Source organism: Oryctolagus cuniculus, chromosome 5, assembly GCF_964237555.1.
Source record: "Oryctolagus cuniculus chromosome 5, mOryCun1.1, whole genome shotgun sequence".
NCBI classification, from domain to species: Eukaryota; Metazoa; Chordata; class Mammalia; order Lagomorpha; family Leporidae; genus Oryctolagus; species Oryctolagus cuniculus.
The window spans coordinates 38024245-38038686 of record NC_091436.1 but is presented as its reverse complement, the minus strand read 5'-3'; the positions used below and the strand labels follow the sequence as shown (position 1 = coordinate 38038686).

Genomic DNA, 14442 nt, shown 5'->3' with positions numbered 1-14442 from the left:
AGGAGCTCCTTCCTGGTTTCCCATATGGTGGCAGGGACCCAAGCACTTGGGCCATCTTCTACTGCTTTCCCAGGCCATCGTAGAGAGCTGGACTGGATGAGACGCAGCACAGAGAGCTGGATCAGAAGTGGCGCAGCTGGGACATGAACCAACACCCATATAGGATGCTGGCACTGCTGGCAGAGGCTTAGCCAACTATGCCACAGTGCCAGCCCCAAAAGCAGGAATTCAAACAGATACTTGCACACCAGTGTTCATAGCAGCATAAGTCAGAACAGCCAAAAGGTAGAAACAACACAAATGTCCATCAATTAATGATGGAGTGAACAAAACACAGCATGATGAAAAATTCCAGAAATGGTGGTAATGGCTGCACAACACTGTGAATATACTTAATGTTACAGAATTGTGCACAAATGGGTGTAGAAGCAGATTTTATGTATATTTTTATATACAGCAGCCCCTCACCTGTGGGAAACACATTCCAAGATTCCAAAAAATACCAGAAACTGTGAACAGTCTGTATCAAACCCTATAAAAACTATTTTGTCCTATGCAGACATACCTATAAAGTTTAATTTATAAATTATGAAATGATTAACAATAAAATAGAACAATTCTAAGAAAATCAACAATAAAAGTTAATGTGATTTCCCTCCCTCTCTCAAGACATCTTACTGTATTCACCCTTCTTTTAATGATGCTATGAGATTATATAATGCCTATGCGATGAATGTCACAGGTATTGAGATGTAGTGTGCAGCTACTACATAAGGGTTACTTAAACAAAAGCACTGTGATGCTATGACAGTCAATCTAACAACCAAAACAAATACTAAACTTAAGGACTCTTTTATTTCTGCACTGTTCTATTTAATGTTTTCAGACCACAGGTAAATGAACCAGAGAAAGAGAAACTATGGCTAAGGGGGAACTAGTTTTAATATATCTTTATGTATATTTTACCACAATAAAAACAAAACTCAGACTAAATCTTCCAGTGTAGTCAGGAACAATTACTTGAAGACATAAACACAAAAAAATACTTAGTGACTATGAAAACATCCCCCTAATGCATGTGGTGAACCGTAGTCAAGCTCAGCATGCTGGTCTCTGAATACACTGCATGGGGTAACGCTGATGCGAATGGACAATGCAGACCTGTGTTCCCAACACAGGTTGAGAGATGTGTTAATCATGGTTTCACAAACACCAGAAAGAATCTGTTACTTTTTTTTTTTTTTTTTTTTTTTTGGTATCTGACACCAGTAAACATATTGGAGGGGAGAATAATATAATCATTTAAAAGTCAGAAATTAAGAAGAGTAAGCTCTCAGTTATTTTTCCAAGATCAGGCAACTGGTTAATAAATAACACAAGAACAAGTTCAAGTCTCAGATCTCCTAGAATAGTGCTCCTCTTACACTCAGTGTAGCTGGAACATGTCACTTACTCTGAGTCTCAAATGATGGAGCACAGTCACTTTAAAAAGGTCATTCAGTGTCCTCAAAACTGTACTCGAAAGACTACCCTCCATCTCTTAAGCTACTGGCTTCATTCCCATACTTCTGATCACTGAAGAATTAATCTGGCACAATATTCTGTGAGGGTTATTTCAAAAGAACAAAGCATATAAAGCCAAATCCTAGAAAAATGGAAAATCAATATGCTTAAACAGCTTAAGGGTGTCATTATCCCACGAGGCAGAAAGGACAAAAAATTCTTCACACCTAACTGCCAGACTACAAAAGGACAATCATTCACAGAACCCACATCCGTAACAAGATGTACTTGCAGAGCTTAAGCACTCTAACAGTCTGGAAGCTCGCAGTAAAGAAGGCAAAGCTCAAGATCCTAGCTAGGAAAAGCACCCAAGATCCCTTTCAGTTAAAAAGATGAATCTTACATGAGAAGGCATTCATTGACACTCTTGTTGAGAGACAGTTTCAAGACCACTTAAATGAGGAAACATGAAATACAATAACAAACAAAGCTAGCAATGTCAACCTCCAAATGAGATGCTACCTCAAACTCTCACCGGTAAATAAATGAGCCTGCAAGATTTCAAAATCTTTGGCACCAAAATAAACTTACCTTTTAATTTCAATTTCCATGAACTTTCTGAAATTCCCTCATACATCTTTATTACAACCACAAAAAGTCATGCAACTCTGTTTTCTACATCATTCCACAAAAATGTCAATCAATCCTATGTCTTTGTCCCCCTTCCTAGACCTAGTGCCTAAATTCAGTCCTGTACTTGACACTTCACATTTCACTTTTTGCTTCCTTTCCCGCCAGACATCAATGCCTTGACCTTCAAAATCTGGTCCAAAGTTATGATCCAATTGAAATCCATAAATATTTACCGAGCTTTTCTGTGATTACAAAGATATCAGTGACCTGTCATCAAGAACCTTATAATTCCATGGGAAACACAATGTTTACCTGTTAAAAGTTACGACACAAGCTGGAAGAGCCTGTCTCTGGGATCAGGGCAACCTGTATTAAACCCTTAGCACCAATGGAGCCACACGATGATACCACAAGTTATATTTCAACACCAGTATCCCATCTTGGCATGCTGGTTCGAGTCTCAGATGCTCCACTTCTGATCCAGCGTCCTGCTAATGCAATTGGATGGCAGCAGATGACAGCCCAAGCAGTTGGGCCCTTGGCATCCATCTGGGAGTGCAGGATGGAATTCCTGGCTCCTGACTTTGGCCTGACCCAGACCAAAGCTGTTGCAGCCATTTGAGGAGTCAACCAACAAATGGAAGATAGGCTCTCTCTCATTCTCTCTCTCTCTCTCTGCCTTTCAAGTAAATAAATTTTTAAAAAAAGAAAAGAAAAATAGCCTTCATAAAGACTTTACCTCTCTGCATTTCAGTTTCCTTATGTCTATAATGAAAGTAAAAATGTCTACCTTGCTGTGTGATTATGAAGAAAAACGAAGTAAATGCTGTGGTCTGAATATCTGTCTCCTTGAACTCAGGAGTTCAGTACCAAAAGTCATACATTAATTATACTAAGAGAATGAAGACATAATCCAATTATGGTGTTTTGAGGCGGAGATTTTGGGAAGTGATTAAATGGAGTTAGGTTGTTCAGGTGAGATCCCCATGATTGGATCCTGGTGAATTATAAGAGACACCTAGACAAATACTTGAATTCTCATTCTCTTGCCATCTTGCTCTCTGCCCACCTCAGGAATCTGACAGCAAGAATGCCACTCTCAGAAGCCAAACAAATGGGGCTCGTCTGATCTTGGACTGTGACCCTCCGAAACTGAACCAAAATAAACTTATTTTCTTAGAAAGTTTGCCCACCTCAGGTATTTTGTTATAGTAATGAAAAGTACACTAATAGGCAGATAATAAATTATTTGGAGTATTTTCCCTAGCAATTAAGATGCCAGTTAGGATGTCTAGGTCCCATATTGGTGTATATGGGTTCAATCCCTGGTACTGGCTCCTACTTTCAGCTTCCTGTTAATTCAGGAAGTGCTAGCTCACTGCCTGGGAGGCAGTGGTGAAGGTTTAAGCAACTGGATTCCTGACACCCACATGGGAGACCTGGAATGGGTTGCTGGGTCCTGGCTTTCACCCCCTTGACCAGTGCGAGCATTTGGGAAGTAAACCAATGGATGGGAGCCATATCCTATTTTTGGTCTCTCTCTTCCATATGTGTCTCTGTATCTCAAATAAATAATTTTTTAATTAAAAAAGAAAAAGAAGCAATTTTCTTATTATCCCATTGCTGAGCACAAAGTAAGCACTCAAAGGTTAACAATATCACTGTTAAAATATTATTACAAGAGTTGGCGCCGTGGCTCACTAGGCTAATCCTCCGCCTTGCGGCGCCGGCACACCGGGTTCTAGTCCCGGTCGGGGTGCCGGATTCTGTCCCGGTTGCCCCTCTTCCAGGCCAGCTCCCTGCTGTGGCCAGGGAATGCAGTGGAGGATGGCCCAAGTGCTTGGGCCCTGCACCCCATGGGAGACCAGGAGAAGTACCTGGCTCCTGCCATCAGATCAGCGCGGTGTGCCGGCCGCAGCGCACTGGCCACGGCAGCCATTGGAGGGTGAACCAACAGCAAAGGAAGACCTTTCTCTCTGTCTCTCTCTCTCTCACTGTCCACTCTGCCTGTCAAAAAAAAAAAAAATTATTATTACAAGAGAAAAGTGCAAATGTTGCCCTGATACAATATATGCACCAAAATTTGGTGAGCAGAATAGATCCTTTAAGTGAGCTGAAGAGAAGATTGGAAAGAAACAGAAAACACAGGTACATCTTAAAAGAAAAGGATTATGTGAAAAGTCAACAAAAAGACATTAGTTTTAACTTGGGTCTGAGGCTAACTAGCTTTGTGACCTGGGTGGTTGGCTGTGGAGAATCATTTAAAATTTCAAGCTCTCAATTTTTTCATTCATATGTTAAAAGGCTTAGTTAAGGAACTGCTATAATCTTCTAGAGCTGAAATTCTATAATTTGGTGTAGGAACCATCTAGGCAAAGAGAAAAGAACAACTGTTCATATAACGCTTTAGAGCTCAGAAAAGCAGAGAGTTGTACAGAAGACAGGGAAGAATCCTCTGCTACAGTACAGGACCCAGTGGAAAGAAAAAGGGGTACAGGACCTGCTAGTTTGACTTCCACCACAGGTGAAAGGGAGCTGTAAGACGCTGCTGCACAGGAGAGCAGCGTAATACCTGTATAACAAGAATATCTCAAAGAGGAAGAGAAGGACTCAATAAAATAATAACATAGATGACAGGACAAACTGGGAAACAGATGGAGGGGGCAACAACTAAGAGACAAAATAGACAGGATTCAATGACTCTGGGTTCATGGCATGGAGAATGGCAGCCCTAAAGATCAACAAGTCTTTAGACAAATTAGAAGCATTAACTTGGTAAAGCTCCCTAAAATTGTCAGGTCTCAGTTTCTTCATAAAATAAAACTTTTATCTCTTTCACCTCCACAATTCTATGATTCTAAAATTTTGACAGAGCTTGTGGGTTGAGACTCAGGCTTTTTTTATTTTTGATATCCCCAATTAATTCTAATGTACAACCAGGTGGACAACCATGACCTAAAAAAAGGGAAAAAAGACCAGTTATGGGTTAATTAATAGTACATCTCTACACAGGCCAGAAGTGATAGGACAGATTCTAGGGCACAACTGGAACAAGTTTATTATCCTAAAACTGAAAAGGTCAGCCTCTCAACTGAGAGGGTAAGAAAGAAGTAAGGACAAGATTAGTCAGTGTTGGTTAGGAAAGCAGAATTTCTCAGCTGATCATCCCCATCTTCTCCATTCAATAAACTGCCCAGATTCAAATGTAAGTCAATTCACACTATGGTCACAGAGAAGAAATTTGTATATAATCAAAATATGATCAAAATTAGTTAACATATTTGCTTATTCCAGAAAAAATTTAATAGCCTGAATATTAAAACTTCTATTTTGGAGACAGTGTTGTAGCATAACAGATAAAGCCAGCACCTGCAATGCCAGTGATGTCAGTTCAAGTCCCAGCTCCTTCACTTCCAGTCCAGCTCGCACTTGGGAAAGCAGCAGAAGATGGCCTAAGTACTTGGGCCACTAACCCTAAGTGAGAGACCTGGATAAAGCTCCCGGCTTCTGGTTTAAACCGGGCCCAACTCCAGCTGTTGCAGCCACTTGGGGAGTAAACCAGTGCTCGCTCGCTCGCTCTCTCTCTCTCTCTCTAACTTTGCCTTTCAAGTAAATAAGTAAACCTTTAAAAAATGCATTTCTAAGGCCAGCATCATGGCGTACCAGGTAAACCTGCCACCTGCAGCGCTGACATACCATATGGGTGCCAGTTCAAGTCCCAGCTGCTCCACTTCCAATCCAGCTCTCTGCTATGGCCTGAAAAGACAGTGGAAGATGGCTCAAGTCTTTGGGTCCTGCACCTGAGTGCTAGACCTAGAAGCTCCCAGCTTCTGGCTTCAGATCAGCTCAGCTCCAGCCATTGCGGCCATTTGGGGAGTGAACCAGAGAATGGAAAACCTCTCTCTCTTTCTCTCATATATATATCTCTGTGTGTATATATATATATTTTTTTTTCCTGTGTAAAAACAAACAAGATAAAACTTACAAATTAAACATACAAAAATACATAGCTAAATAACATAAGGACAGGTATTCAGCCTAGCAGTTAAGATGGCCATGTCCCTATCATAGTGCTTGGGTTTGGTTCCCAGCTCCAGCTCTGAATTCCAGATCCCTGCCAATGTGCACCTTAGAAACAGCAGGTAATGGCTCAAGTAATTGGGTCTCTATCATCCACGTAAGAGATCTGTATTGAGTTTGTAGCCCCCAGCTCCCAGCTTCAGGCCTGTCCAGTCCTGGCTATTGCAGACATTTAGGAAGCAAACTACCAGAGAGAAGGAGTTTGCCTCTTTCCTTTCTCTCTCTCTCACTCTCGCTCTCGCTGACTCTCTCTTGTGCTCTCTCTCTCTCTGCCACAGCCTACATTTGTGCATGTGAAGGGTACATCTGTATTTGAATATTTTCTTAATTATTAATTTACCTAATCTTGATTTTTAAATATTTTTTGAAAAGTAGAGGCAGACATAGAGCCACAGACAGAGATAGCCAGAGATCTTCCATCCACTGATTCACTTTCCAAATGTCCACAACAGCCAGGTCCAGACCAGGCCAAAGTTAGGAAAGCCAGGAGCCCATAACTCAAACAGGTCTCCCACATGGTGGCAGGAACCCAAGACTTGAGCCATCTCCTGCTGCCTCCCAGGGTGTTCATTAGCAAGAAATTGGAAGAAGTGGGCTCAAACTCAGGCACAATATGGGGTACACACATTCCTTGCAATGTCTTAATCACTATCCCAAACATCCACTCCCTTGTTTTTACTTAAGCATTTTATCAAATGCATTCTCTGTAACATGTCTCAAATCCTTTGCACAGTGATGCAGAAAAGAACTACCTCTCTAAATACTTACACTATATTGTTCATATATGAAACACCGAGTCTAGAGGGTCTTGCATGGTACAGTCCAGTAAAGAATTAAGTAAAACTAATTCACAATTCTTTAATATTACAAAACAGAAAGAAATGATGAACAAGTTATTCTAGTGGTTGTTACCATCTGGAAAATTCAGAATAACTTTATTTACTAGATACGGCAGTTAAAGCAACAGATTTTAAATACTTTTTTAAAGTGCTGATTCTTTAAAAACAATTAATAATTACAAAAATAATACTGTCGTTATTTTACAAACCAATCATGCCTAATACTGAAATTGAATACTTTTCACTAAAATACATTATAATCTCTTAGTTACTCTAAAACTTAACTTACTGGTAAATAAATACAGCATTCCATAACACTTTTTTCTATTCTTGGAAAAAAAATGGTTTCTCAAGGCACAACATTTTGTTTTTATTAGTATGGTATGCAGCTGTATTATTTGTACACTGCCCAGCACTAAGTTTTCAAAGTGCTTAAAAACTAGCCGTTCATACTTAACCAAAAAATCATGATAGTGACTATTATAGGCACCATACTTAGCCACATTCATTCTGTAAAAGAAGACCTACAAAATTGAAAAGAACTAGGCCGGCGCCGTAGCTCACTAGGCTAATCCTCCGCCTAGCGGCGCCGGCACACCGGGTTCTAGTCCCGGTTGGGGCGCCGGATTCTGTCCCGGTTGCCCCTCTTCCAGGCCAGCTCTCTGCTGTGGCCAGGGAGTGCAGTGGAGGATGGCCCAGGTGCTTGGGCCCTGCACCCCATGGGAGACCAGGAAAAGTACCTGGCTCCTGGCTCCTGCCATCGGATCAGCGCGGTGTGCCGGCCACAGCGCGCCGGCCATTGGAGGGTGAACCAACGGCAAAGGAAGACCTTTCTCTCTGTCTCTCTCTCTCACTGTCCAATCTGCCTGTCAAAAAAAAAAAATTTTTTTTTAAAATTGAAAAGAACTATTGCTTACGGGATGACTGCTGTCCATTTGAGGCTCTACATTAAGACAAAGAAAAAAAAAAGAAAATTTAAAAAACCAGCATGTTTTTTTTAAAATGTGACTTCCCAAAGGTTTGGAAACATAACTGGTATAATGTTCATTATAGAACAATTCTCCACAAATCCAGTTCATACACGTGAACTTTTGGTGAAACCTCATCTGTTTACTCCAACCAGAGGAAATAAAGCTGTCTGCAGGAAACAAGGCAGTAGCTTACTGATCCAAGGTTGTAAGACTGACCCTCTCCATGCAGAACATTTAGCTATGTTATGCTGGAATAAAAGGCAAAGGTTACTATGCAAACTGCTTTTTATTTCCTCTGAGAATGGACGCTATAGCTGTGAAATATGTTAGAACCCCTGCCTTTCCAAATCTACGGTCCTTTAATCCATGGCTCATCGATCCAACTATCAGAATGGGAAAAAGTAATGAATATGTGATTTAAGACAAAACCTGACAACATGCAAACTCCTGAAACATTTTGTCGTAATGATAACTAAATAATAAACAATTTTATAAGCATTAAAAGATCATAAATCATAAAATGAGACGAAGCCTTAATCATCATCTAATTTCATATTATTTTTCATAGAGTTACAAATAAGGGCCTTAAGTATCAAATTTTTACTCTGATCTACAGCATTTTTCTATAATTTAAATGTTTTTTGTGCTATAGCTAATGGATATTTGATGTTATTCTCAAAAAAAAAAAAAATCGTATTACCAAATGGACAGAAAAGCCAGTTTGAAGGAGCTGTCAAAGTGGAAACTATTTGAACATTAAAAAGAAGGGCTGGGGCTGGCAAGAGTAAGTTAAGCCACTTGTGATCATACATAGTGCTATGCCAGTTCAAATCCCGGATACACAACTTCCAATCCAGTTTCCTGCTACTCCAACTATGAAGAGAGCGAATGATGGCTTAAACACCTAGACTTCTGCTACCCGTGTGGGAGACTAGGATGGAGTTCCTGGTTCCTGGCTTCAGCCTGGCCCAAACATGGATTTTGTGGCCATTTTAGGAGTGAACCAGTAGAAGGAAAATATCTCTTTCTCTCTCCTCCTCCTTCTCTCTCTCTTTTCTCTGTCATTGTCCCTCCACCTTTCAAATAAATAATCTTTAAAAAATAAATATAATTCATTGAAATATGCTGAATATGTAAAAATTCTAAAGACAATGATACTAAAAAAAAGAGAAATATGCAAAAAAAACTTGACATACCTTTCATACGCAACTTACACTGACCAAACTAAGTATTTATCCTGCATTCAAATAAAAAAAAACTGTATTTCATGGTAATCAAATAGCCCACATTAATAAGAGAAAGCTATTTTCTACAGAAAATTGCAAGCTAATAAAACTGAAGGAATAAAAACTTAAAACTGTCTCATTTAGGATACAGTCTGTCAGTACTACAAAAGTTCTGCAGATTGGTGCACAACAATATTACTGAACTATACACTTACAAATGGTTAAGATCATAATTTTTATGTGTATTTTACTACAGTTTCTTTAAAAATCTCATTTTATAACAATTTTTCTACTCTCAATGAGATAAACTTACTTAGGTAAAATCACCAAAGATACTAACATTAGGTGAAACACTGATAAAGAACTACCATGTCAGTTTCATTCCTCCTACATCATATGCTAGTATGAAAGGGAAAATCCTAAGTTCACAATGGGAAGATCTGCCATCACTTTAATCAACCCTAGCTTTACTAACAAGATAACTAACTGTATTATTTGTTTCTTGATATGCTGCAATATGAAATATACAAACTGGTTATTAAATACTATTGCCAAGAATATTTATCCAGAATCTAATCAAGCCTTTAGACCTAAATTTTCTTTACAGAAAACACAGAGAATAGAATAATGAGTTAAATACCACTATGGTATTTAACTAGGCAAACCAATCCAGAAAAAATATTAGGCTACATCTTACATTTCTCTAACAGCTCATTGTCATAAAACAGGAATAAAAAGAGAAGGAGGGGAGCAGTATTTTAGATTATGAGAGATTTAAGTGACATAAGCCTAACTAAATGCAATTTGTGCTATTTGGCAGGATCCCACTTTGATAAACACACTATAAAAGCTGTCATAGGGATGACTGGAGAGATTTTAATATAGCATGGATTAGATAATATTATACAACTTTTGCCAACTGATTATTTTGTGTTCTAGCTAGATGGGAAAGTGTCCATTTTTAAAATACATATCACCAAAAAATTAAGGGTGAAATATGTTCCATAATTTAAATTACTTCAGAAAAAATATATGGGAAAAAGTTAATGTAATGAAATCTTGTATACAGGCAACAATAATCAGTGGATGTTAAAAATCACTAAGTAAAAATTTGACAGGAGATAGATCAATCTGCCTGAAATACCTGAGCCCATTAATCAATCTTCATCCCAAAAAAAGAGCTAATCACACAATATTTCTAAATGAGAAGCAAACGGAGATAACCACTGACAATTATCAAGGATTCTAGCCCTCTCTGCCATCCCTCTCCCTCAAATCACCACCAAATCCGACAAAGCATCAGATCCACCTATTTATTTGTAATAAATTCAGAAGACAGAAATATAAGTCAGTACCAACAAGCAGAGACACAATTAACAAAATCCAGAATGTGGGAAACCTATAGGACAAACTACAGTTTCTTCAACAAATAAACTGAAAGAGGAAAAAAAGTATAAATAAACCACATGTTAAGATCTTCAAGAGACGTATCAACCAAAGGTAATATAGATCTTACCTGGATCTCAACTTGAAAAAAACTAACTCTAAATATTTATGAAATGAGAGAAATATAAAAACTCATTGAACATTTAATGATACTAAAGAACCATAAAGTTTCTTAAATATGTTGACAATACTGTGGTTTTTATTTTTTTTTTCAAAAAGTGCTTATCCATTACAAATATATAAAAGTAATAATGAAGTGAAAAAATGTCTGGGATTTGCTTTAAAAGCAATCCAGCATGGAATAGTGTGGGAGGGATATGGATTTGGAGGATACTCAGATGAAACAAAACTGGCTATACGTTGGAAATGAGCTAGAAGACGGGTACATGAGGATTTATTATTGTACTGTATGTTTGCACATGTTCTCATTACAAAAAGTATTTTTACAGAAATATAATAAAGCCTGGAAAAAACCCTAATCACAAATCCTATCATAGAATTTTCTTCACCTAACACCTAGCAAAATGAACATTAATGAAAGAAAAAGAAAATAAGAACTAGAAGATTTACAAGCATTGACAAAAGACAGAAATAAATGATGTAAGACCTACATCACAATCCTGATAACTAATGAAAATCAAAGAGTGCAGTAACAGTAGTATAACCCATCTCTATCTCTTGGAAAGTATACCAAAGACAAAGGGGAAAAAAAACTAGGTGGTAGGGATATAGATGTTCACTACACTGGACTCTCTATTTCTACATTTGAGATTTTCCATTTAAAAAAAGATTACAGGGGCCGGCGCCGTGGCTCAATAGGCTAATCCTCCACCTTGCGGCGCCGGCACACCGGGTTCGAGTCCCGGTTGGGGCGCCGGATTCTGTCCCGGTTGCCCCTCTTCCAGGCCAGCTCTCTGCTATGGCCAGGGAGTGCAGTGGAGGATGGCCCAGGTGCTTGGGCCCTGCACCCCATGGGAGACCAGGAAAAGCACCTGGCTCCTGGCTCCTGCCAGGATCAGCGCGGTGCGCCGGCTGCAGCGGCGGCCATTGGAGGGTGAACCAACGGCAAAAAGGAAGACCTTTCTCTCTCTGTCTCTCTCTCTCACTGTCCACTCTGCCTGTCAAAAAAAAAAAAAAAAAAAAAAAAAAAAAAGATTACAGGAGCCGGCGCTGTGGCGCAGTGGGTTAATGCCCTGGCCTGAAGCAGCAGCATCCCGTATGGGTGCTGGTTCAAGACCCAGCTGCTCCACTTCCTGTCCAGCTCTCTGCTATGGCCTGGGAAAGCAACAGAAAATGGCCCAAGTCCTTGGGCCCCTGCACCCGTGAGGGAGACCGGGAAGAAGCTCCTGGCTTCAGTTTGGCAGAGTTCCAGCCGTTGAGGCCATCTGGGGAATGAACCATCGGATGGAAGACCTCTCTCTCTGCCTCTCCTCTCTGTGTAACTCTTTCAAATAAATAAATAAATCTTTAAAAAAAAAGCTTACAAATATCCTTTAAAGGTTTATTGCAGAGTACACTTGATCTCCTATGGACAGTGATTGCTTTCTTACTAGCCATCTTCCTACTTTAACCCTCCTACTTCCAACTGCCAAGGAAGAGAAGTGGGGGAAAGTAGTAACTAGGAATCCTGGCTTACTGGGTGAGAAATTTAAGCAGTAAAACTGAAATGTTTCCATTATTTTGCTAGAAAAATCAAGACTGATTTAGCCGGCGCCGCGGCTCAATAGGCTAATCCTCCGCCTTGCGGTGCTGGCACACCGGGTTCTAGTCCCGGTCGGGGCGCCGGATTCTGTCCCGGTTGCCCCTCTTCCAGGCCAGCTCTCTGCTGTGGCCCGGGAGTGCAGTGGAGGATGGCCCAAGTACTTGGGCCCTGCACCCGCACGGGAGACCAGGAGAAGCACCTGGCTTCTGCCATCAGATCAGTGCAGTACACCGGCCGCAGTGCGCCAGCGCGGAGGCCATTGGAGGGTGAACCAACAGCAAAAGGAAGACCTTTCTCTCTGTCTCTCTCTCTCACTGTCCACTCTGTCAAGGGAAAAAAAAAGACTGATTTAACTGTGAAAGGTCTTACTTTAACTGAAAACCTTCTTTATGGTCCTTAGAAATTACTAAGACAGCTGCCTTTCCCTTTTCTGTTTTAGAAATGAAGGTGGACTAGAAACTTCTGTGTAATTTGTATCTGGATAGTTTTTTACAGAGATTACCTTCCTTAATTTCGAAGCAACTCCATCTGTTTCATGGGGAATTTGGTTTAGGCTGATTTCAGAAAATGAAGAACTAAGAAATCCAAACATCCTTACAATTAGCTTTGATACTCCTTGAATTATTTTAAGAAATAAAGACAACTGAAGTACCCTTCTTAAAGGGGAAAAAAAACTAGAGGCAGGTGTTATACCACTTGGGATGGTAACTCCCCATACCAGAGTGCCTGGGGTCAAGTCCTAGCTCACTTTCTGATTCCAGCTTCCTGCTAATGCACACCCTGTGGGGAAGCAGATGATGTTCCCTGCCGCCCACATGGGAGACCTGGAATGGGTTCCCTGTTCTCAGTTTCAACCTGGCCCAGCCCCAGCTCCTGTGGGCACCTGGGGAGTGAACCAGTGGATAAGAGTCCTATCTGTGTGTCCCTCTCTCTCTCTCTCTCTCTCTCTCTGCCTCTCAAAACAAACAAACAAATGTAAAAAGAATAAATGTTTTAAAAAATTGACAGATCATTGTTGTGGCGTGTCAGGTAAGCTGCTGCCCAAGAAGCCAGCATCCCAAATGGGCACTGATTCAAGGCCCAGCTGCTCCACTTCTGATCCTGCTCCCTGCTAATCCGCTAATCCATCTGGGAAAGCAGCGGAAGATAGCCCAAGTGGTTGGCCTCCTGCCACCCATGTGGTTCTAGGCTCCAGGCTCCTCAGCTGCTGTGGCTTTTTGGAGAGTAAACCAGTGGATTTGTTTTTTAAAGATTTATTTATTTGTTTGAAAGGCAGAGTTATAGTGAGGCAGAGGCAGAGAGAGGTCTTCCATCTGCTGGTTCACTACCCGGATGGCCACAATGGCCAGAACTGTACCAATCCAAAGCCAGCAGCCAAGAGCTTCCTCCGGGGCTACCACGCAGGTGCAGGGGCCCAAGCACTTGGGCCATCCTCTATGGCTTTCCTAGGCCATAGCAGAGAGCTAGATTGGAAGCGGGAGCAGCCAGGCATCGAACCGGTGCACACATGGGATGCCAGCACTGGAGACAGCAGCTTTACCTGCTACACCACAGCGCCAGCCCCAACCAGTGGATTTAAGATCTCTCTCTTTCTCAATCTCTGTAACTGCCTTTCAAGTAAAAGAAATAAATGTTTTTTTAAATAAATTGAACAAAAGTTGATAAAATGCCTACACATGTTTTTTACCAATTTATAGAATGAAAAGAACAGATCAACTACACTACAGAGATGAAATCAGCAAAATAAAAATTGTGAGAATATTAAAGGACAATTACCCAATTTCTTAAGAAACAAGTAAGTTACAAGGAAATATGAAGTAACAAAGGGAGCAAACCGATAAAGAGAAATGAAAAAGCTATCCTGATTTACCCTTTATATTTCTACCAGATGTTGGTAACAGAATATTTCTTTAGCTTAACTATGAAAACACCCAGTTGTTGATCATTCATTAAATGTTCCTCTATATAGAAAAAAAGAACTATGAAAGAAAACAAAGACAATTGGAAATCTGAACACAGTAAATATATGGTGATATTACAGA

At 40.3% G+C, this 14442-nt stretch overlaps 1 protein-coding gene across 25 annotated transcripts in view; it reads right to left on the bottom strand.

Annotated features, from left to right (window-relative positions):
* The window catches only part of EPB41L2 (erythrocyte membrane protein band 4.1 like 2), a 244336-nt gene that overhangs the window by 209338 nt on the left and 20556 nt on the right, over window positions 1-14442 (bottom strand). The window contains exon 1 of one of the 25 annotated variants that reach the window (XM_070073557.1): window positions 5833-5893. The exons of the other annotated variants lie outside the window; for them this stretch is intronic. The gene's annotated coding sequence lies outside the window, so the exon portion shown is untranslated. Of the gene's footprint in view, window positions 1-5832; window positions 5894-14442 lie in introns of those variants that run through there. 25 annotated transcript variants of the gene reach the window in all.